A 21630-nucleotide genomic window follows, 5' to 3' on the forward strand; every position below is an offset into this window, starting at 1 on the left:
CTTACCAAAATAGGAATTGAAGGAAAATTCCTCAACATAATAAAGGGCATCTATGCAAAGCCAACAGCCAATATCACTCTAAATGGAGAGAACCTGAAAGCATTTCCCTTGAGAACGGGAACCAGACAAGGATGCCCTTTATCACCACTCTTATTCAACATCGTGTTGGAAGTCTTAGCCAGGGCAATCAGGCTAGACAAAGAAATAAAAGGTATCCGGATTGGCAAGGAAGAAGTAAAGTTATCACTATTTGCAGATGACATGATTATATACGCAGAAAACCCTAAGGAATCCTCCAGAAAACTACTGAAACTAATAGAAGAGTTTGGCAGAGTCTCAGGTTATAAAATAAACATACAAAAATCACTTGGATTCCTCTACATCAACAAAAAGAACACCGAAGAGGAAATAACCAAATCAATACCATTCACAGTAGCCCCCAAGAAGATAAGATACTTAGGAATAAATCTTACCAAGGATGTAAAAGACCTATACAAAGAAAACTACAAAGCTCTACTACAAGAAATTCAAAAGGACATACTTAAGTGGAAAAACATACCTTGCTCATGGATAGGAAGACTTAACATAGTAAAAATGTCTATTCTACCAAAAGCCATCTATACATTTAACGCACTTCCGATCCAAATTCCAATGTCATATTTTAAGGGGATAGAGAAACAAATCACCAATTTCATATGGAAGGGAAAGAAGCCCCGGATAAGCAAAGCACTACTGAAAAAGAAGAAGAAAGTGGGAGGCCTCACCTTACCTGACTTCAGAACCTATTATACAGCCACAGTAGTCAAAACAGCCTGGTATTGGTACAACAACAGACACATAGACCAATGGAACAGAATTGAGAACCCAGACATAGATCCATCCACGTATGAGCAGCTGATATTTGACAAAGGACCAGTGTCAATTAACTGGGGAAAAGACAGCCTTTTTAACAAATGGTGCTGGCATAACTGGATATCCATTTGCAAAAAAATGAAACAGGACCCATACCTCACACCATGCACAAAAACTAACTCCAAGTGGATCAAAGACCTAAACATAAAGACTAAAACGATAAAGATCATGGAAGAAAAAATTGGGACAACCCTAGGAGCCCTAATACAAGGTATAAACAGAATACAAAACATTACCAAAAATGATGAAGAGAAACCCGATAACTGGGAGCTCCTAAAAATCAAACACCTATGCTCATCTAAAGACTTCACCAAAAGAGTAAAAAGACCACCTACAGATTGGGAAAGAATTTTCAGCTATGACATCTCCGACCAGCGCCTGATCTCTAAAATCTACATGATTCTGTCAAAACTCAACCACAAAAAGACAAACAACCCAATCAAGAAGTGGGCAAAGGATATGAACACACATTTCTCTAAAGAAGATATTCAGGCAGCCAACAGATACATGAGAAAATGCTCTCGATCATTAGCCATTAGAGAAATGCAAATTAAAACTACGATGAGATTCCATCTCACACCAGCAAGGCTGGCATTAATCCAAAAAACACAAAATAATAAATGTTGGAGAGGCTGCGGAGAGATTGGAACTCTCATACACTGCTGGTGGGAATGTAAAATGGTACAACCACTTTGGAAATCTATCTGGCGTTATCTTAAACAGTTAGAAATAGAACTACCATACAACCCAGAAATCCCACTCCTAGGAATATACCCTAGAGATACAAGAGCCTTCATACAAACAGATACATGCACACCCATGTTTATTGCAGCTCTGTTTACAATAGCAAAAAGTTGGAAGCAACCAAGGTGTCCATCAACGGATGAATGGTTAAATAAATTGTGGTATATTCACACAATGGAATACTACGCATCGATAAAGAACAGTGACGAATCTCTGAAACATTTCATAACATGGAGGAACCTGGAAGGCATTATGCTGAGCGAAATTAGTCAGAGGCAAAAGGACAAATATTGTATAAGACCACTATTATAAGATCTTGAGAAACAGTAAACCTGAGAAGAACACATACTTTTGTGGTTACGAGGGGGGAGAGAGGGAGGGTGGGAGAGGGTTTTTTTATTGATTAATCAGTAGATAAGAACTGCTTTAGGTGAAGGGAAAGACAACACTCAATACATGGAAGGTCAGCTCAATTGGACTGGACCAAAAGCAAAGAAGTTTCCGGGATAAAATGAATGCTTCAAAGGTCAGCGGAGCAAGCGCGGGGGTCTGGGGAGCATGGTTTGCAGGGACTTCTAAGTCAATTGGCAAAATAATTCTATTATGAAATCATTCTGCATCCCACTTTGAAATGTGGCGTCTGGGGTCTTAAATGCTAACAAGCAGCCATCTAAGATGCAGCAATTGGTCTCAACCCACCTGGAGCAAAGAAAAATGAAGAACACCAAGCCCACATGACAACTAAGAGCCCAAGAGACAGAAAGGGCCGCATGAACCAGAGACCTACATCATCCTGAGACCAGAAGAACTAGTTGGTGCCCGGCCACAATTGATGACTGCCCTGACAGGGAGCTCAGCAGAGGACCCCTGAGGGAGCAGGAGATCAGTGGGATGCAGACCCCAAATTCTCATAAGAAGACCAAACTTAATGGTCTGACTGAGACTGGAGGAATCCCGGCGGCCATGCTCCCCAGACCTTCAGTTGACACAGGACAGGAACCATCCCCGAAGACAACTCATCAGAAATGAAAGGGACTGGTCAGCGGGTGGGAGAGAGATGCTGATGAAGAGTGAGCTAATTATATCAGGTGGACACTTGAGATTGTGTTGGCAACTCTTGTCTGGAGGGGGGATGGGAGGATAGAGAGAGAGGGAAGCCGGCAAAATTGTCAAGAAAGGAGAGACTGAAAGGGCTGACTCAAGACGGGGAGAGCAAGTGGGAGTAGGGAGTGAGATGTATGTAAACTTATATGTGACAGACTGATTGGATTTGTAAACGTTCACTTGAAGCTTAATAAAAGTTATTATTAAAAAAAAAAAAAAAAAAAAACCCTATGGAGCACAGTTCTCCTCTGACCCATATGGGGTCACAAGAAGTTGGTATCAACTCTACAGCAACCAACAAAAACAATGTGTATACAGTCATGGGCCACATAACGTACATTTTGGCAATGTCTGTCTGCATATATGTCTGTGGTCCCATAAGGTTGTGTTTTTTTAATGGTTTTAAGGAGCCCTGGTGGTACAGTGGTTAAGAGCTTGGCTGCTAACCAAAAGGGTGGCAGTTCGAGTCCACCAGCTGCTCCTTGGGAATCCTGTGAGACAGTTCTACTCTATCCTATAGGGTTGATGGCAACAGGTTTTTTTTTTTTTTTTTTTTTTTTTTTAATGGTTTTAAAGACCTCAAACCCAGACTCCTGCAGCACTGATGGGCATGGTGTGGCTCTGGCCGGGCTGGTGGCTTCTGCTGGCAGAGGTCTCTAGCTTTGTCCAGCAGGTCAGCAGGTGATGGCTGCAGAGCCCAGGCTGCTCCCGCTCCTCAGGCGGGCGAACAGCAGGTAGGGCTGGGCAGGCTCTGCTCTCTCCTTACTCGCCTCCTGTTGCTCCCGCACTGCACCCTCAGCTGTTGCCCCAGACGCCGCCTGTTTCTCCTGCCCTGGCCTCCACCAGCAGTGAGGAGGACAACTGGAAGGAAGCGGGCTCCCATGAAGTTTTAATAGGCTTTACAGGGGTTGTCATAACCCGGGACTGCATGGATAGAATGTAGTGTATGACCAACACCCACATCGCGTGGTGTCCTATTTCACAGAACGTATTGCGGACGTTAAATAATGCGTGACTGTATATGTCAGTCTATGTTCTATGTATTGGCTGTGCTTAACTTTTTTATTTTTAGAAAAAAAAAACATGAATGGAAGTTTTCTCCTGCCCCTAAAGCGGTAATTTTGAACAGCCTGCTTTGGAGAACACTGACCCATACTCTTGAATTTCAGGGTTTTGCCTTCCTTTGTGGGGAGATTTTTACCTAAATCTCAGTCGCATCACCCCCAGGGAACACCTGTTCACTCTGCTTGTTAACTGCTTAGGTTCTCCCGCCTTATTGTGAGGGGCTACAAAGGAAAGCTTCTTGCCTGTAGGGTAGGTTGGGGGAGACAGGACACAGAGGGACGCCACAAGGACGGGAGGCCCGGAGCACAGGCCAGCTGGATGGCGTAGAGGAGGAGTGAAGGGGTTCTTGTTGTTGGGTGCCCTTGAGTTGATCCCCACTCACTGCGACCCCATGTGACAGAGCAGAACTGCCCATAGGGTTTCCTAGGCTGTAATCTTTATGGGAGCAGATCGCCAGGTCTTTCTCCCTCGGAGCTGCTGGGTAGGTTCAAACCACTGACCATTAGATCAGCAGCAGAGCCATTTGTGCCACCAGGGCTCCTCAGGGGCTTTAGGGGCAAAGAGAAGATAAAATCAAGGTGATGGGGAGAGTGGGACTCTGGGTGGTCTCTGAAGGGAATGCTTCAGACAGGTGAGGGGAAAAAGCTGAAGGGAAAAGTAGTAGGAAATAAAAATCCTGAGAGCTAGGAATGAGGAGGCCAAAGGCGCTGCCCCAGCGAGCAGGTTCACCCTCTGAGGGTAGGGCCCTGAGTGGACGACAGAATGAACAGTAATACACCAGGAAGATGAATCTGGGGTGATGTGTTGGTGGAGCGAGAGAAGGTGCCAACTGAGGGGTGTCTGGATCGCAGTGAGAAGGGTGCAGGTCAGGGTTAGGTGGTGCCATAGGGACAGCAATGGTGGGTGGTCCCCAAAGCCCAAAACATCCACCGTCCAGCCTTGTACAGACAAGGCTTGCAGACCTGTGGAAAATATAAATAAAAGGCCCAGATCTTTTTATAAATCAATTCACTTGAACCAGCGAATTACTTTTAAAAATTTTTTCTTTACAGCTCCCCCTACCCCGCCTTCTAATTGCTCCAGCTGACATAAATAGCCTGGGCCTTTCAAGTTGGCTTCCTTAATCAAACCACACAGACCAGGGGTGTGGGGTGCGGCGGGGAGCAAGCCCAGCTTCCTGTTGTTCCAGCATCAACATACCTCCTCACTGGATCAAAGAGCCTGGCTCTCCCCACACTCTCAACAGGGGAGAAAAAATCCTAAGATAATTAAAAAATAAGCTGCAATTTGGTGTGATCTGAAATGGTGACAGCTCGTTTCCAAGGACTAAGGCTGGTGATGACCCCTCTAGAACATTCCTGAAACTGGACTGTCTCTGTAGGGAGATTCCGTCTTTGCATCCACTGTGACATTTTCACAGACCTGCCTGTTTCCACACGTAGAAATATTTCAGTGGCAGTGCCGTTCTGTTTCCCTCCTACGGCACTGCAGTTGGCCCAAGACTGAAATAGTTCATCTGGTCAGTAGCATGACCCCATGTGATCAATGAAAGGGATAGGAAAAAGGAGATAAACACGTAAAAGCCCATTCTGTGTGTCAGGCTCTGTTAGGTAGCTTTAGTACATTCATTCAGCAACTGACTTCCCATTTATTCATCCCATAAGCTGTTTATTGAGACTCTGCTATTTGCCAGATGCTGTCTTAGCCAGGGAGTCCCTGGATGGCACAGACAGCTAGGCACTCAGCGACCAAACAAAAGGTTGGCAGTTCGAACCCACCCAGAGGTGCCTCAAAAGAAAGACCTGGTGATCTGCTTCTCTGAAAACCCCACGGAGCACAGTTCTAGTCTGGACACACGTGGGGTCGCCATGAGTCAGAATCCACTCACTGACAGCCGGCTTGGATTTTCGGGTTTGTCACAGCCATGGTGGACCCACCGGCGCCCCAGGCAGGGCATGTCTCCTGCCCCATGAGTCACCAGAGGAGACGCACAGAAATACACTTACAGCCACGACTAGATGAGGGCGCGAGGCAAGGCCTTCATCCGTGAGAACCCGTAACAGGAGGCGGGTGAGGCATTTATTGGGGAGGCAGGAATGCGTCTTCAAGGATGGAAGGCTTGAGCCAACATCTGAAGGGCAGGGAGGTGTTAACTAGGTAGAGGGGGAGGGGAGGAGGGGAGCGTCCAGGCAGGGAAAGGTCCTTGATGAGGAGGGGCGGTCCACTTGGGGACCTGAAAAGGCCAGTGACATGGAGCTGAGGGCCCGGGGGAGGCGGACAATTGAGATCTCACCCTTGCATGAAGGGGACTGGTCTTTATCAGTCCCAGAAACTCGATGCAACATTTTGAGGACCAGCCTGACACGCTTGTAATTGTGTTTATTATTATTAAGCTTTACTGCAGTAAAATACATATTACCAAAAATTTGCCATTTTAACCATTTTTCAAGTGTACAATTCAGTGACACCGATCACCCTAATCGTGTTGTGCAGCCATCACTGTTATCCATCCAAATACTTCCTCGCCCAGTATGGCAACCCGGCGGCGCGGCAACCCGGCGGCGCGGCAACCCGGCGGCGCGGCAACCCGGCGGCGCCGCAACCCGGCGGCGCGGCAACCCGGCAGTGCGGCAGTACGGCCGTCCCCCTCCCCCAGGCCCTGGTGACCGCCAATCAACTCTGGTCTCCGTGCTCCGCCAGTTCTGCACATTACACAGAAGCAGTTCAGACAACATCTGTCCCTTTGTGACTGACTCGGCATGATGTTTCCAAGGTTCATCTGTGTCGTGGCATGTATCAGAATCCATTTCCCTTACAGCCACACGGCTGTCCTTTGAAACCATTTCCCTAGTAAGAATCTGACCCAAGAAGGACGAGTGGACACAGGGAGATCAGTCAAAGACCACTAAGGGGTCCAGGGGTCAGTGACGGTCAGGTCCAGCCAGGCCAAGGGGAGGTGGAGGGACAGAGTGAAGCCGTGGATCTGAGAGACCTTGCATTCGGGATGTCAGCAACAAGTCTGGGGCAGATGAGATGTGGGGGGTGAGGGAGGGCTAGACAAAAGCAAACCCCAGGTTTCTGGCCTGTGTAACTGTCCCTTTATCCTACTGCATTCAATTCTCACAGCAATCTACCATTTAACCCTGTTCTGACCAGGATGGAACCAAGCATGAGAGGAGTTATGTAACCTTCCTAATACCTCACCCTACCAAGGCACCTCAGGTGGGCTCATCGTGTGGGATCATCACGTGGGCTCACGGAGGCTCAGCCAGCTCCCCGATGGCATGCTGCCTCCCGCTCGTGAGATGCTCAGAAACCCCACTTAACCCACTGACCCGATTAACTCATGACCCTCTTTAAAAGCCACCACCTGTACATCAGTGTTGGTGCTGTGGTGGCTGGCATGTTGCTAGGATGCTGGAAGCTATGCCACCATTATTTCAAATACCAGCAAGGTCACCCATGGTGGACAGGTTTCAGCAGAGCTTCCAGACTAAGACAGACCAGCAAGAAAGGCCTGGTGATCTGCTTCCAAAAATCAGCCAATGAAAATCTCACGAGTCACAGCAGTGATGTAGTGCTGGAAGATGAGCCCCCTAGGTTGGAAGGTGCTCAGAATACAGTGGCAACAACAATGGACTTGAGTTTATCAACAACCATGAAGATGACACAGAGTGGGGCAAGTTTCCTTCTGTCGGACATGGGGTCGCTGCAAGTCTGGGCCGACTTGATGGCAGCTAACAACATTCTTTAAAATACACATATGGGTGGCCCTCAGGATGGGCTGACCATGTGACTTGTGGCTACTCCAGGCGTGGTCATGATGTCCCATATCCACCCACCAACTGAATGTCCACCAAGAAAGAGCAGTTTATGTCTGTTCCCTGCTAGCATCAACTGCTCTTATTCTAATTTTGTAATTTCATTAAATCGCTATATGATTTGATTAAATCTGACCATGAAAGGGAGTTATTTCACAACAAACTAGCAGACCATGCTGAACGTTTTGGGAAGACATAATAAAAAGACACCATCTAGAAGACCACAACAAATAAGTGCAGGTGAGAAAACTGTAAAAGTGTGGAGAGGTCTCTGCACTTCGATTGGGTCCCGGGGTAATGAAGTTGTTATGGAAGCAGAAACTGAAAATGCAGACAATACATTCATGCCGTTGACTATACAACACACACACACACACACATTGTCATCAGCAGACCCAGGCTCAAAAAAAAGGCCTTGGCCCTTCATCAAAAACTTGTTGAATGAATGTATGATTATATATTTGGCTTTAAAAATGTTTACATTAAATGATTCCAGAATTAGCCAACTTTTAACATTTACTGACTAGCCATCCATGCAGATGGATCTATAAACTTTTTGTTGTTATTTGGACCATGGATCTATGGGCTTCTTCTACTCAATCAATTGAAACATAGGGGCACTACTTAAAGTGTGGACTAACTCCACATGTAACAGGGGTGCACTTACCCCAGCAAGTACTGTGCAGAATACTGTTACAAGAATCAAACAGAGAAAGTACAGAAAAAGACCCAAATAGATTTGAAAATGCAGTGTGGGAGACAGACAGCATTCCAAACCAGCTGGGAGAGAGCCAGTTTAGCAAATTCTTTTAAGACACACGGCTAAGTATTTCGGAAATACCACCTTAGATCGCTACCTCACAGCTGAATAAACATAGAAAATGAAGTTATAAAAGTATCATTAAATATAAATACGGATGAGGTGGTGGCTGGCCTGGGGTCCAGGCATCCATATTTTTTCAAGCTCCTCAGGGGTTCCAATATACAGCTGAATTTAAGAATGACAACATACATCAGTATTTATATAATATCTGCTTTGGAAAGGTAGACAACATAAAAGACTGATACATTTAAACTACCTGAGTATTAAAATACCTGCTGCTTCCATAAATCAAAACAAAAATAAACATCAAAAGAGAAAACGATAAACTCATAATTTTTGCAACTACAAGACAGGCACAGGGTTAATATTCCAACGAAGAAATCTTACAAATGAAAAAGAAATTGGAGCTATGAATACACAGAGAGAAACGGCTGAGGATGGAAACGTGTTCTCTCTCAGGCCTTTCTTCCAAGGTGCATCTGGATGGACTCAAACCTCCAACCTTTCAGTTAGCAACTGAGCATGTTAACTGTTTGCACCACCTAGGGACTCCCTGGTTATAAAACGTAACGCAAGTGTTACCGGCCAGAGCAGTCCCGTAGAACTTCTGTCTTCGCACCGCCCGGTACAGTAGCCACCAGCCACACGCGGGACTGAGTGCTTGACTTGTGGCAAGTGCGGCTGGAGAGCTAATTTTTAAATATCATTAAATGGCATTAAATTTAAATGGAACTAGTCCCTTGTGGCTAGTCCCTTGTGGCTAGCGGCTTCAGTATTGGCCGAGAGCAACTGCCTTGTTTTGCAAGTGGAAAAAATGAGCCCCAAGGAGTTACGCGGTAGCTCAGGAGTCTCGCAGCCGAGCAGGGCAGATCACCAAACACCTGAACAGGGCCATCATGAGGACCGATGGGTCAGTTCTGTCTCTTAGTAAATTTCTACCCTAGGGAACAGATACTAGGTATGCATGTTCCATTTCAATACTTTTAAGGAAAAAGCAAGAGAAGTGTGAGATTCCTTGTCTTCTCTAAATTTTATGCTGGCCTGGAAACAGCCTCGTATAATGACACCAATTCTCAATTTAGGCTGACACCAAAGGTTTCGAACCCCGCCGATTTTGCCTGCACTTCATGAAACAGGAAGTTAGGAGCCTTGTTAAAACAAATGTGGTTTGGAAGTCACAAAGCTGTCACCGTATGAGTGTTGTGTCATTTGAAGTGAATCTTTTCTGCTTTGGTCACGTGTGCCGATTAAACCAGAGGCTTAAACTCTGATCCAACAAGGTCTCCTTGGAGATGAACGTGGATGAGTTAAAACACACGCTTGCACACACACAGACACGCACACATGCATGTACACAGACAAGCATGCACACACACTTGCACATGCAGACATGCACACACAGACATGCACACACACAGACACGGATGCACACACAAACACACGCATGCGCACAAGCACAGGCACACATACACACTCCCCCGGGACATTTCATGCTAGCCTGCATAAAAGTGACAGAACAGCTAAAATCCTCCAGTCTTTTTTTGAACAAAAAGTGAAAAAACACTGAAAGGAAGTGGAAAGAAAGGCATTAACTGAAGATGAAAATGGAGATCGGAACACAGAAGACAACATACAGCCGTCTGCTGCCTTCAAAGACCTTTAGGGACAGCATAGGACACCCCATGCGGAGGGACTGTGTGGACCGCTTGTGGGGCAGGGGTGGAGGGCACCTCCTGAGGCTGTGTGCACGTCAACCTTCACCTTGAGTCAGGTGAGCTCTTTCTGTGCGTGTATGCATACAGGACACACGTTAATGCCAAGTCCTCAGTTAAAATCACAAGTTTCCCATCTGCCCATCACAAGCTTGGTCTCGGACATGAAGGGTGGCCTAGGGAAATTGTCCTGAAACGCTGACAGCCAGCAGGCGTGAGTGCCCGAAGAGGGGGCTCCCTGTAAAACTCCTGCGAGCTGCTCTCCACGTACCTGGGCACCCATTTAAAAAAGAAAAGGAAGTGGTCAAAGTCACGCTTTTTGTGACTTCAAAGGTCCCCTGTCCCCTCCCTCCTCTTTACATTTTACTGTCTGGGAGCTGGCCGTCTGCAGCTGTTGGCCAGGGCTGTGTTTCCCGGCGTCAAACCTGCCTCCTCACGGTCCATAAAACGACCGCAGGGAGGCCGGACAGGTGTGGCCGGGGCGGGAGGAGCCCGGTAATGATTTCTCCGACACCCCCCACTGAGCTGCCCACAGAAGGGTTGGCGGAGGGGCTCCTGGCCAGCCCTGTCCTGCCACCAACGGTTGGGCTGTTAGCTTCTGAGACTGTTTACAAAACCATGAAGCAAGTCTCGTACCCACCACAGATGCCTGTGTCCTCTGCACCCTCCTGTCAGGAGCCTTCTGAGCAACACCAAGGCCACCAAAAATTAGACCACCAAGCAGGGAAGAGGCCACGTTAACTCCACATTTGATAACCCAAGTTAAAAAAAGTCTTTAATAGCATCAATGAGTATAACAAAATGCTTTTCCTCCTCAAATTGGGAGAGAGAAATAAGAGATACACATTTTCAAAGCTGTTGGCATTTAATAGTAAAAATCGAATGCCTTTTGCTCCTTTTCTTTCCTTCTAGTGAACTTAGTAACTATAGAACAGGGATGAGTCAATCACAGTAAACCTTTGCAAACCACGAACTCGTTATGCCGTATTGTTTCGTGACAATAATTTGGAAACAGAAGGAAGAAAAAAGAAAATCACATTTCCTTAAAGCAATCTTGGATGCTTTAATTTATATTGTTTTTACTTGGCAGATACAGAAATACACACATTTCTTTAAAGAAACGGAAAAGTGGATGTGGCATTTTTGCAAAAGAAAGAGAGAGGGAGAAGGCGACAGCCCTCTTAGAGACAGTCTAGCCAGTAGACTAAGCAGGGCGCTTTTATTAAGCCCCTACTGTGTGCTGGGGGGGTCACGGATGGGTGCGAATGAGAGGGGAAGGAAAGAAATATAAAAGAAGTGTAAGGACTCCTCTTATTTTCTCTCATTGCTCAAGGATGCTGCATTCTAACTGGGGACACCCCACAGACCAACACCAAACCGACTTAAACACATCTAAGACCTCAGCAAACAAGCAAGAATTTATCTAATGCCCTTAAATTATCTTCACTCTTCAATTTTGTGTTTTGCTAAATTTTACCCGTTGTCTACCACGCTTTCAATTCTACAGACAAATCTTGTGGGTTTTTTTGATGGAGCGACCCACAGAGGCATCTCTATGAAGGCTTAGGTACTAAAACCAGCCTCTTGGAATGGACATTAGTCACCCTTTTCAATACTGTGGACGAGTAGAAAACAAGAAATGCTGTTACGTGGCGAACGTTTTCTGAGAACCTGCTATATGTCAGGCACGGGGCTAGGATCTTCGCATAAGATTAAAGACAGTACAACATGTGGTCTAAATGGAAGACTACAAGACTACAAAAGACGGGCCTTCAGTATTTTTAGATTCCAAAAGATGCATAATGTTACTCATTTTTTTTTCCTACAACTTAAGTCCACATAGGAGATTCACCAAGTTAATGTCTTGAATCAGGGGTCTGCAAACCACAGCCCTATAGCCAAAATCCACAGTTTTTACATGTTTCAAAAAGAAAGAAGAATATGTGACAGAGACCACATGTGCCAGCAGTCTAAAACGATTCCAGAAAAAGTACGTCTAGATGATTGGAACCACTAGAAAACTACTCCAGCATGCCATTGACTGCTTATGCCTGGGGTCACGGGGTGTCAGGTATTTGGGGTCTCTGGTTAAGTGCTCAGGCTGCTAACCAAAAGTTGGCAGTTCAAATCCACCAGCTGCTTCTCGGAAACCCTGTGGGGCAGTTGTAGGCTGTCCTATAGGGTCACCATGGGTCAGAATCAGCTCAATGGCCAAGGGTTTGGTTTGGTTTACATTTAATTTTAATGAATTTAATTAACTAATGAACATTTCTAACTTCCTGGTCTAGCATTTATTATGTATCATTTTTCTTAAAGAAAAAAATCAGTACATTAGAAATATCAGCAACATCCAAACGTTGTTGGTTTACAAAACGATCTTTTTGACCACTCCGACATTCTACTTCTTTTGATCCGGATTTACATGGCGAAAATAAAGCTGTACTAGACAACCGGATTTTTAAGGGGCACTTTAGTGATTGCAGTTGGACCACAAGACTGTTTCATTTGGGGACAAAACTATTCTCAGGGGTAACTGAAGACAAGTCTTTACTTAATCACCAAGAATGTCATCACAGACCGTAAGATTACGCCTGTGCTCCCTCACAAAATACACGACTTAGCAGTTTTATATTCCGTCGTTTCTACAAGGAGTAAGCAGTGAGGCCATCTCATTCCGCTGACAAACTGCTGCACTTCACTCCTTATCTGGGTGTAGGAGACTGCTCATGCTGAGATCGGAATTTTTATTTCTATGCTTTACATTACTTTCAAGCATATTTGTGGTGAATGGAAGCGTGTACATTTTGAGAAATTAAAAACGAATCAGTCTGCATTTACTTATACGTGTGCAGAAAATCTAAAAAGAAGGCAAAATCAGACAAACAAGAAATTTATTTTGGATTGTCTTCATTTCACTGATTGTACGTTTGCTCAGCATAAACGTAACAAAGATGTGTTTTACTAGAATGAGGCAAAATAAAAGTTTGATCCTTGACCTAAGAGGAGGATATGGTTGGTTCCTAAAACCAAGGACTCCATTTGGCTTATACCCGTTGGAGGTAATTAATGCCATTTGGACTACACAGCGCTCCAGCCACATTTCAAAGCTCCTCGGACACGAAGGGGGTGGGCCCTGGGTTATACGACCGACCACGGACCTGCAGGTAGGGTAGGACCCTTCCGCCTGGCACAAGTGAGCACCCACAGGCACCATCCTCAGCTGCAGCTGTACATTTTGTTGTTGTGCCGCCGAGTTGGCTCAGACTCAGAGCGACCCTACAGGACATGGTAGAACTGCCCATAGGGTTTCCCAGGCTGTAACCTTTACGGAAGCAGGTCACCAGGTCTTCTCTCCTGTGGAGCTGCTGGGTGGGTTCTCAGCTGTAAACTAATGGGAACAAACACTTGTTTCTAAATCTGTCCGACTACCAGCCATTCTGTAGTTAGTTCAGTAAGCTACGGCCATAAACATTCCCAAACTTTATTTTTTATTGTCAGTTCCTTTGCGTAGAATGTAATAAGACAAATCCTTACAGCCCAGTGGATTCTACCATGTTTCAAAGCTTGGGAGATGTATGCTGCAAAATAAACACAAGGAATTGTTCAAAAGAAAGATTATCAGGGTAAGTGTGAGGAAGAGGAGGCTTATGGAGCCCATTAAGTGTCCCAGGAAATTTAGGGAACAGGAATTTTGAGAAGCTTCATAGGAATGTTGTTGTTGTTATTGTTGTTAAGCTGGTTCTGACTCATGGTGGCCCCCCGCGTTACAGAGTAGAACTGCCCCATAGGGTTTCCTAGGCTGTAATCTTTATGGCAGCAGGTGGCCAGGCCTTTCTTCCGTGGCACTGCTGGGTGGGTTCGAACTGCCAATCTTTGGTTGCCAGCTGAGCACAAACTGTGCCACCCAGTGACCTTCTCATATGAATGTAACTTTCCTTAAGTAAATAAAACCATAGGCTTTAAGTGACAGTAATGCCTCTGGTCAGGAGTCTGGTGCAAAGTTACTAAGCTCAGCTGACAGCTGAAAGGTTGGAGGGTCAAGTCCACCCAGAGGTGCTGGAGGGTAATGCTATTCAGCTATGTGCATCCCCTCCTAATGGAGTCAGCTTTGCTCTTCCCCGAAGCACGCTGGGGATGAATTCGGGATGGACTCAGCCTAAGGTACGAGGCCAGGAGTGGCACAACCGGGCCAGCGGCCAAGGCCGAGGAATGCCTTAGCAACAAGAAGGAAAACATCTGGGCCTGGACGTGAAGTCCCTGGGAACACTGACTGCCCAAGGACGCGGGAGAAAACGATGAGCCTTGGTCCCAGCTGGGATGGTGTATAAGCTTGTGTCCCTTGCTAGGTGGTTGCAGAAAACACTCCAGCCGGCCACCACTAGAGAGCAGCTGCTTGCCCATGTCAGTAAGTTTCCCCGAACTCATGAAATCTGGAAAGGGCTATGTGTCAGTTCTTTGGATTATCTACCAGGACGCACAGTGAGGGTCTTCCCTTGCTGGGGCTGTCCCCCCATAGCTGCCGAAGAAGAAAGGCCTGGCAGTGTACTTCAGAAAAATCAACCATTTAAACCCCACAGAGCAGTTCTACTCTGAAACACATGGAGTCACCATGAGTCAAGCTTGACAGCAACCGGGTTTCTTTAATTGTTTTTAAAATTGAAATAAAAAAGGAAGAGACTTCATTTAATAAGTAGTAAGTCTGTGTGGTGGTGCAGCGATTAAAGCGATCGACTGCTAATCGAAAGGTTGGTGGTTGAAACCACCAGCGGCTCCGTGGGGGAAAGACGTGGCAGTCCACTTCTGTAGAGATTTACAGCCTCGGAAACCCTATGGGGTCGCTGTGAGTCGGAATCGTCTCAGTGGTAGTGGGTTTGGTTTTCGGTTTGGTAAGTTTGTGTAGATGGCACAGGATAGGGCAGTGTTTTCTTCTGTTGTATACGGGGTCACTGTGAGTCAGAAATGACTCGAAGGCACCTAACAAGAAGTCTGTGTGAGGAACTTTGTTAAATGAGCTTCATTTAGCTTTCTGATAACCCTGCGGGATGGGAGTTACCACCCCATTGTAAAGATGAGAAAGCGGAAACGCTGGTGGCCGCAGGTGACTCCCCAAGGTCTGTAACAAACACCTGGAAGAACCAGGACTAGAATCATGTCCAGCAGACTCAGAATGACTCCTATGATATTATAGGCTGAGCTTAAAAATATTTTCCATTGAAGGTAAAAAAGTAAAACGCTTTGAGGCAGCATTGTGAATATCCTGTATGTAGTTAGGGAGTAAGTTTTAAATGTTTCTCCCACCTCTCTGCTCACATCTTGTTTAGGCAGAATCCACATCTGGGTAGTGCCTGTCTACCAGGTGGCTCCCCTCTCTGTGACTCTCTGGTTCCAACAGCCGCCCCGTGAGTCGTTAACAACAGTAACACCATGTGTGTACACGGTGCTTTAGCGACTACGAGATGGCTCCACATGTGTGGCCACATGCCATTCCCATAATCCAGGATGGTAGGTTAGGAATTCACTCACTCATTCACCCTATTCGTCATTCTGTCTCAGGTACTTACTGTGTCCTACTGATTCGGTGCCCGGAACTGAGCTAGGCCTTCAAAAAAACCAAACCAAACCCACTGCATTGAGTTGACTCCAACTCATAGCGACCCTATAGGACAGAGTAGAACTACCCCATAGGGTTTCCAAGGAGCACCTGGTGGATTTGAACTGCCAACCTTTTTAGTTAGCAGCTGAGCTATTAACCAGTGTGCCACCAGGGCTGCAGGCCTTAGACAGGAAGAGAGAAATCAGATCCAGCTCTGGCCTGAAGGCACCCCCAGTCACGAACAAGGATCACAGACTAAATGAAAAAGCAACGTAAGTGAAAACACTCTCCATGTTCAATCTATGTCACCTAATAATAACTGGTACTTTAAAAAAAGAAGATATTTAAAAACCAGAACCCACCAGTTAAGAGGCCTGACAAGAACCTGCTTTTTCATTACATATCCTTATTCCCTCCATCGTAAAAGCCTTAAATCCTTTGGGACTAACACTGCCCGCTGAGTAGGAACCCACTCGACGGCACCTAAGAGTAACAGCAGCAACGTTGCTTATGAAGCGTATTTGTTAGCAGTTCATCGTTTCCCTCAGGTCACCTATGTGTTCCTCATGACAAAGGAAGGAGAGGCTTCCAGAATGGAACTTTCAACCAAAAGAATAAAAACGAGGGAACGGGAAGGTAACTCCAGCCACGACTTTGAACGTGGGCAAGCGCGCGCACCGAGCGCTCCCGTGTGTGGTGTGGTGCTGAGTGGTCTTTTTGGGGTGCTCAGCTCAGGCTTCCATCACGGGCTGCTCCCTCCAGATGGGCTGAGCGCCCAGTCTCCTGCATTCTCTTGCTGTGGGCGTGCACCAGGCCTGCTGTCTAGCGTTGCCGGCTGCTGTACAGTTTGCCCCGACTCATGGCGACCCCACGCACATGGAACAAGATGCTGCCTGTCCTGCACCATAACCATGACCAGTTGTAAATGGAGCCTTGTGATCTGTACGGCTTTCATCGGCTGATTTTTGGATGTAGATTGCCAGGCCTTTCTCCCTGGTCCATCTTAGTCTGGAGGCTCCACTGAACCCTGTTCAGCATCACAGCAACACACAAGCCTCCTTGACAGACAGCTGGTGGCTGCATGAGGTGTACTGGCTGGGAACTGAACCTGTGTCTCCTGCATGGAAGGTGAGAGTTCTCCCACTGAACCTCCATTGCTGTCTAGTCAGTGCTCAATAAATACACACAGAATGAAGGAGAGAAGCAGTGTGTGGCCGTAGAGGCACGTTTTCTCCTTCACCGGAGCTAGGTGACATCCACAGGGACACCACTTCCGCCATCCTTGTTATGCTCGAGTCCATCGCTGTGGCCACTGTGTTACCTTCCAGCACGACATCCAACACTATTCTGCTGGGATTCAGTTGGCTTTTACTGACTGACTTTCAGAAGTCAGCCACCAGGCCTGCTGCCTAGTCTGCCTTAGTCTGGAAGCTCGCTCAAACCTGTTTACCGTGGGTGACTTTTCTGATATTTGAAATACCAGTGGTATAGCTTCTAGGATCACAGCAACATGCAAGCCACTGCAGCACCGCACAGACAGACAGGTGGCGGAGAAGAAGGCCGTCCTTGGGGAAAACAGCTCTGCTGAGCTAAGCACACGCTGCCTTTGGGGACTTGGGCTTCTGCTAAAGAACAAAGTCTAGAGCAATGTGTGTTCTCAGATGTAAGCGCCTCGCGACCCTGTAGTAACGGTACCCAGCTCTGGACCCCGCCCTGATGAGAAGAAGGAGAAAAACTGGATTTTTGGCCAATTTGAGAACTCTTCCCCCAGTGGTGGGCAAGACCTAACTGGGGCTTTCAGTGGTTTTACCAAGCCAAGAGCGACGTAAGCCACGGAAAATTATAAAAAGGACGACAAAAGGCGAACTCCAGCCACACTTTCCCGTCGGGAGGGTCACCAGGTCCCCATTACCAGCACCCTGACTTTTTACCAAGAAAAGTCAAGTCTGGTTTCACAAAAATGAGGATTTCAGGGACTGATGGCCCCCACGTGCATTTGGCAAACGACATCACCTTGAAGCCTGAAGTGAAATAAACCGCAGTATTTACAAGCCAAGGCAAATGTTCAAAGGGGACCCGAGACACAGGAACAGATGGCGGAGGGGAGAGAGAGGGAGAGGAAGAGAGAGAAAAAGAGAGAGAGAGGGAGAGAGAGAGAGAGAGCCAGCGTGGTCTACCAGTTCCCACAAAGTGCAGAGTTTGAAGGGCCCTGAGAGCTGTCTGTGGCCTGAGCACTCAAGCCAGCCCAGTAAGCTCCAGCACAGAGAAAATGCCTTCAATGCCACCAGTGCGCGTGGAAAGCATAATTTGAGGTCTCTTCTTAGGAACTGAGGAGCCCTGGTGGCTCAATGGTTAAAGCGCTCAGCTACTAACCAAAAAAGGTCAGCCATTGGAACTCACCAGCTGCTCCACAAGAGAAAGATGTAACTAACAGTCAGCTTCTGCAAAGATTTACAGCCTTGGAAACTCTATGGGTCAATTCTACTCTGTCCTGTTGAGTCACTATGAGTCGGAATCAACTTGATGGCAATGGGTTTAGTCTTGGTCTTAGGAATTTGAGTTTTCATGAAAACATCACTTCTAGTTTGTAAAAGCCAGTCAGATCCTTTCCATCTTTTATTTTACAAGTAAAAAAAAAATTATATTCAGCAGATGATCAGCCTGCTGAGGCTGCAAGAAGAAGGTACAGAAAGGGCCAGCCCGGTGAGACCCTCTAACTCCAGCTCTGGAGGATTACTGAACCCTTAGAGGTCCCGTAACTCCAAAACTGTCTTTAAAAGACCACTGAGTGCCCCAGGGACAGGGCTCTACTTTTCACCTCCCGGAAGCAAGTTCCCCGCCATTTAATGAAGAGCGTCCAGGGCGTTCAGTATCAGGCACAGAATGAAATACCCCCACCGTAAAACCAGAGAAGACCAGATACACCGTCATCATCGGGGAGAAAATGAGGAGAGAGAATATAGTCTCACTGACGTTTTCCCATTAGCTCTTATTTCTGACATCTTTAGAGACTTTCCCACGCTGGGATATGTTTGTTGGAAAAAATCAGCAAAATCAAACTGCACGTGCATTGTCATAACTAAAAATTATTCTGCTACTGCTGCTTCCAAAACGCGAACCAAGCTTCAGTCCGTCAGATGCTAAAAATTACCAAAAGGTCAGCTACGTGAGGCAGACTCATCTCCTTCTCTCTCACAGGATGCAGTATGGGGCCTACGCACACACGTGTTTGTTTGTGTCCCTGAATGGCTGGATGGTATCTGATTAAGTGTAGAGGTAGCACCGGGCCTTGGAGATGCACAGCCCCGCACACAGAACAATCGCCCCAATAGTTCCTCGCTGGCACGGTTACGTGCTCGGCTGCGAACTGGAAGGCCGGAGGTCCAAGCGCTGAGTCCCCCCCAGAGGCATCTCAGAAGAAAGGCCTGGAGATCTACGTCCCAAAAATCATCCACTGAAAACACTGTAGAGCACACCTCTAGTCTGACACACATGGGGCCGACATGAGTCCACTCAACGCCGGATGGTAATAGGGAAAGACACCAATAATAACAAGCAGTTTCATCTTCATAGAGAAAACCTTTCACGCAGACAATCTCATTAACACACACAATCTCAGAAATTCCACAACTGGGTGTCCTGGGAGGAAAACCACTTCTCACCACACTCAGCTCTGGTTTGACCATCAAGCTGATAAGTAGCCACATGATTTCAAGGCAGTAAACGTTCGTACATTGTCCACCCTCGGAGACAGCTGCTGAGAGCCGTCCAGGGCCTCGGGGTGTTTATGGTCGACTTGAGTGTGAGGTGGACAGGGAGCTGAGACTGAGGAAGATGGCTGGGTCTGTAAGAAACAATATCAAATGTTCCACTGAGATGAGAGATAAGCCTCCAGTCCTCATGGTGGCACTGTGGTTAAAGTGCTTGGCCACTAACTGAAAACTCAAAGGTTGGAACGCATCAGCCACTTCATGGGAGAAAGATATGACAATCTGCTCCCATAAAGAGCTACAGCCTTGGAAGCCCTACGGGGCAGTTCTACTCTGCCCTATACGGCCGCTATGAGTTTGAATCAATGGCAGTGGGTTTGGTTTGATTTCGTACACAAACAAAGGAGCCCCAGTGGTGCAGTGGTTAAGTGCGCGGCTGCTAACTGAAAGGTCAGTGGTTCAAATCCACCAGCCCCTCCACGGGAGCAGACCTGTTCCCATAAAGATTTAAATAAACCTGTTGCTGTCGATTCTGGCTCACATCGACCCTACAGGACTGAGGAGAACTGTTCCATGGGGTTTCCAAGGCACAGCGGGTAGATATGAACTGCTGACCTACCTTTGGTTACCAGCCAATCTCTTAATCATGCCACGAGGGCTCCCCCATAAAGATTACAGCCTAGAAAACCCTATGGCAGTTCTACCCTGTCCTATAGGGTCATATGAGTCAGGATTGGCTTGATGGCACACCACAACAACAACAACACACACAAACAGCAAGGTGCCCTGGTAGCACAACAGTTAAGTGCTCGGCGACTAACTGAGCCCACCCAGAGGCTCCCCGGGAGAAAGACCCAGTGACCCGCTTCTGTGCAGACTGCTGTGTGCCGTCGGTTCGGACTCACGGCAGCCCCACAGGACAACCCGCCCAGAGGCTCCCCGGGAGGAAGACCCAGTGACCCGCTTCTGTACAGACTGCTCTGTGCCATCGGTTTGGTTCTGACTCACGGCAGCCCCACAGGACAAGGCGGAACTGTCCCACAGGGTTTCCTAGGCTGTAATCTTTATGGGATCGCCGGGTCTTCCTGTCCTACAGTTGTATTCTGATGATCCATCAAAGAGCTGAAAATTCTTTATTTGTGTATTATTTTCATCATATTGTAATCTTGAAACTGGCATATTTTGTTTACCAACAAGAAAAGGAGAAAAGAAAATCTCATCTTGATAGGAATGTACAACCAAACAACTTACCAGGGAAAATGACAGTCATCACGCTGAGATTAAACTCTAATTTACCAGGAATAGAGAAACCTCACTAATAAAGCCAATGTAAGTGAATCTTGTCAATCAACAGGTCCAGATAAAACCCTCCCCCCTACGCAGGAGACCCGGGTTCGATTCCAGCCAACACACCTCACACACAGCCGCCCACCTGTCAGTGGAGGCTTACATGTTGCCGTGATGCTGAATAGGTTTCAACGGAGCTTCCAGGCTAAGGTGGACTAGGAAGAGAGGCCTGGCCATTTACTTCCAAAACTCCGCTGATGAAAACCCCATGGATCACAGTGGTCCAATCTGCAACTGGGGATGGCGCAGGACCAGGCAACGTTTGGATCTGTTGTGTGTGGGGTCGCCATGAGCAGGGGCGACAAGAGCAGAGCCACCCTCACTGGTCTTCAGAGTCCCTGACAATCTCCTGTTTAAGAAATGTCTTTTCTGACGTGATTTATAAGATCATAACTATAGCAGTAGATGTCCTTTTTTTTTCATCTCAATCCTTATTTTCTCTCCTCCCTCCTCTCTTCCTTTTTCTCCTAATTCTCTTCTCATCTCAGTAGCATTTATTCGGTGTCTGCTCTGTGCCAGTTCTCAGCCACGTGCTGGGGGGCACAGGATGAGCAGATCTCCTTTAACTGGGCAGAAGCAGACTATCCCCAGAGCAACTACAAAGCTAACCCCATGTTCGGAGGTGCCCTAAAATTGCTTCGTAAAGCGTTAAGGTGCTCCGCAAGTATTAGCAGTTGTTATTATTAACGAAGGTCCCTGGGTGGCTCAAATGCCTTGTGCTGAGCTGCTAACCCAAACGTTGGCACTTCAAACCCACCCCGTGGTGCCGCCGAAGAAAGGCCTGGAGATTTCTTTCTGT

The sequence above is a fragment of the Loxodonta africana genome, chromosome 1 (assembly GCF_030014295.1).
Source record: "Loxodonta africana isolate mLoxAfr1 chromosome 1, mLoxAfr1.hap2, whole genome shotgun sequence".
Taxonomy (NCBI): Eukaryota; Metazoa; Chordata; class Mammalia; order Proboscidea; family Elephantidae; genus Loxodonta; species Loxodonta africana.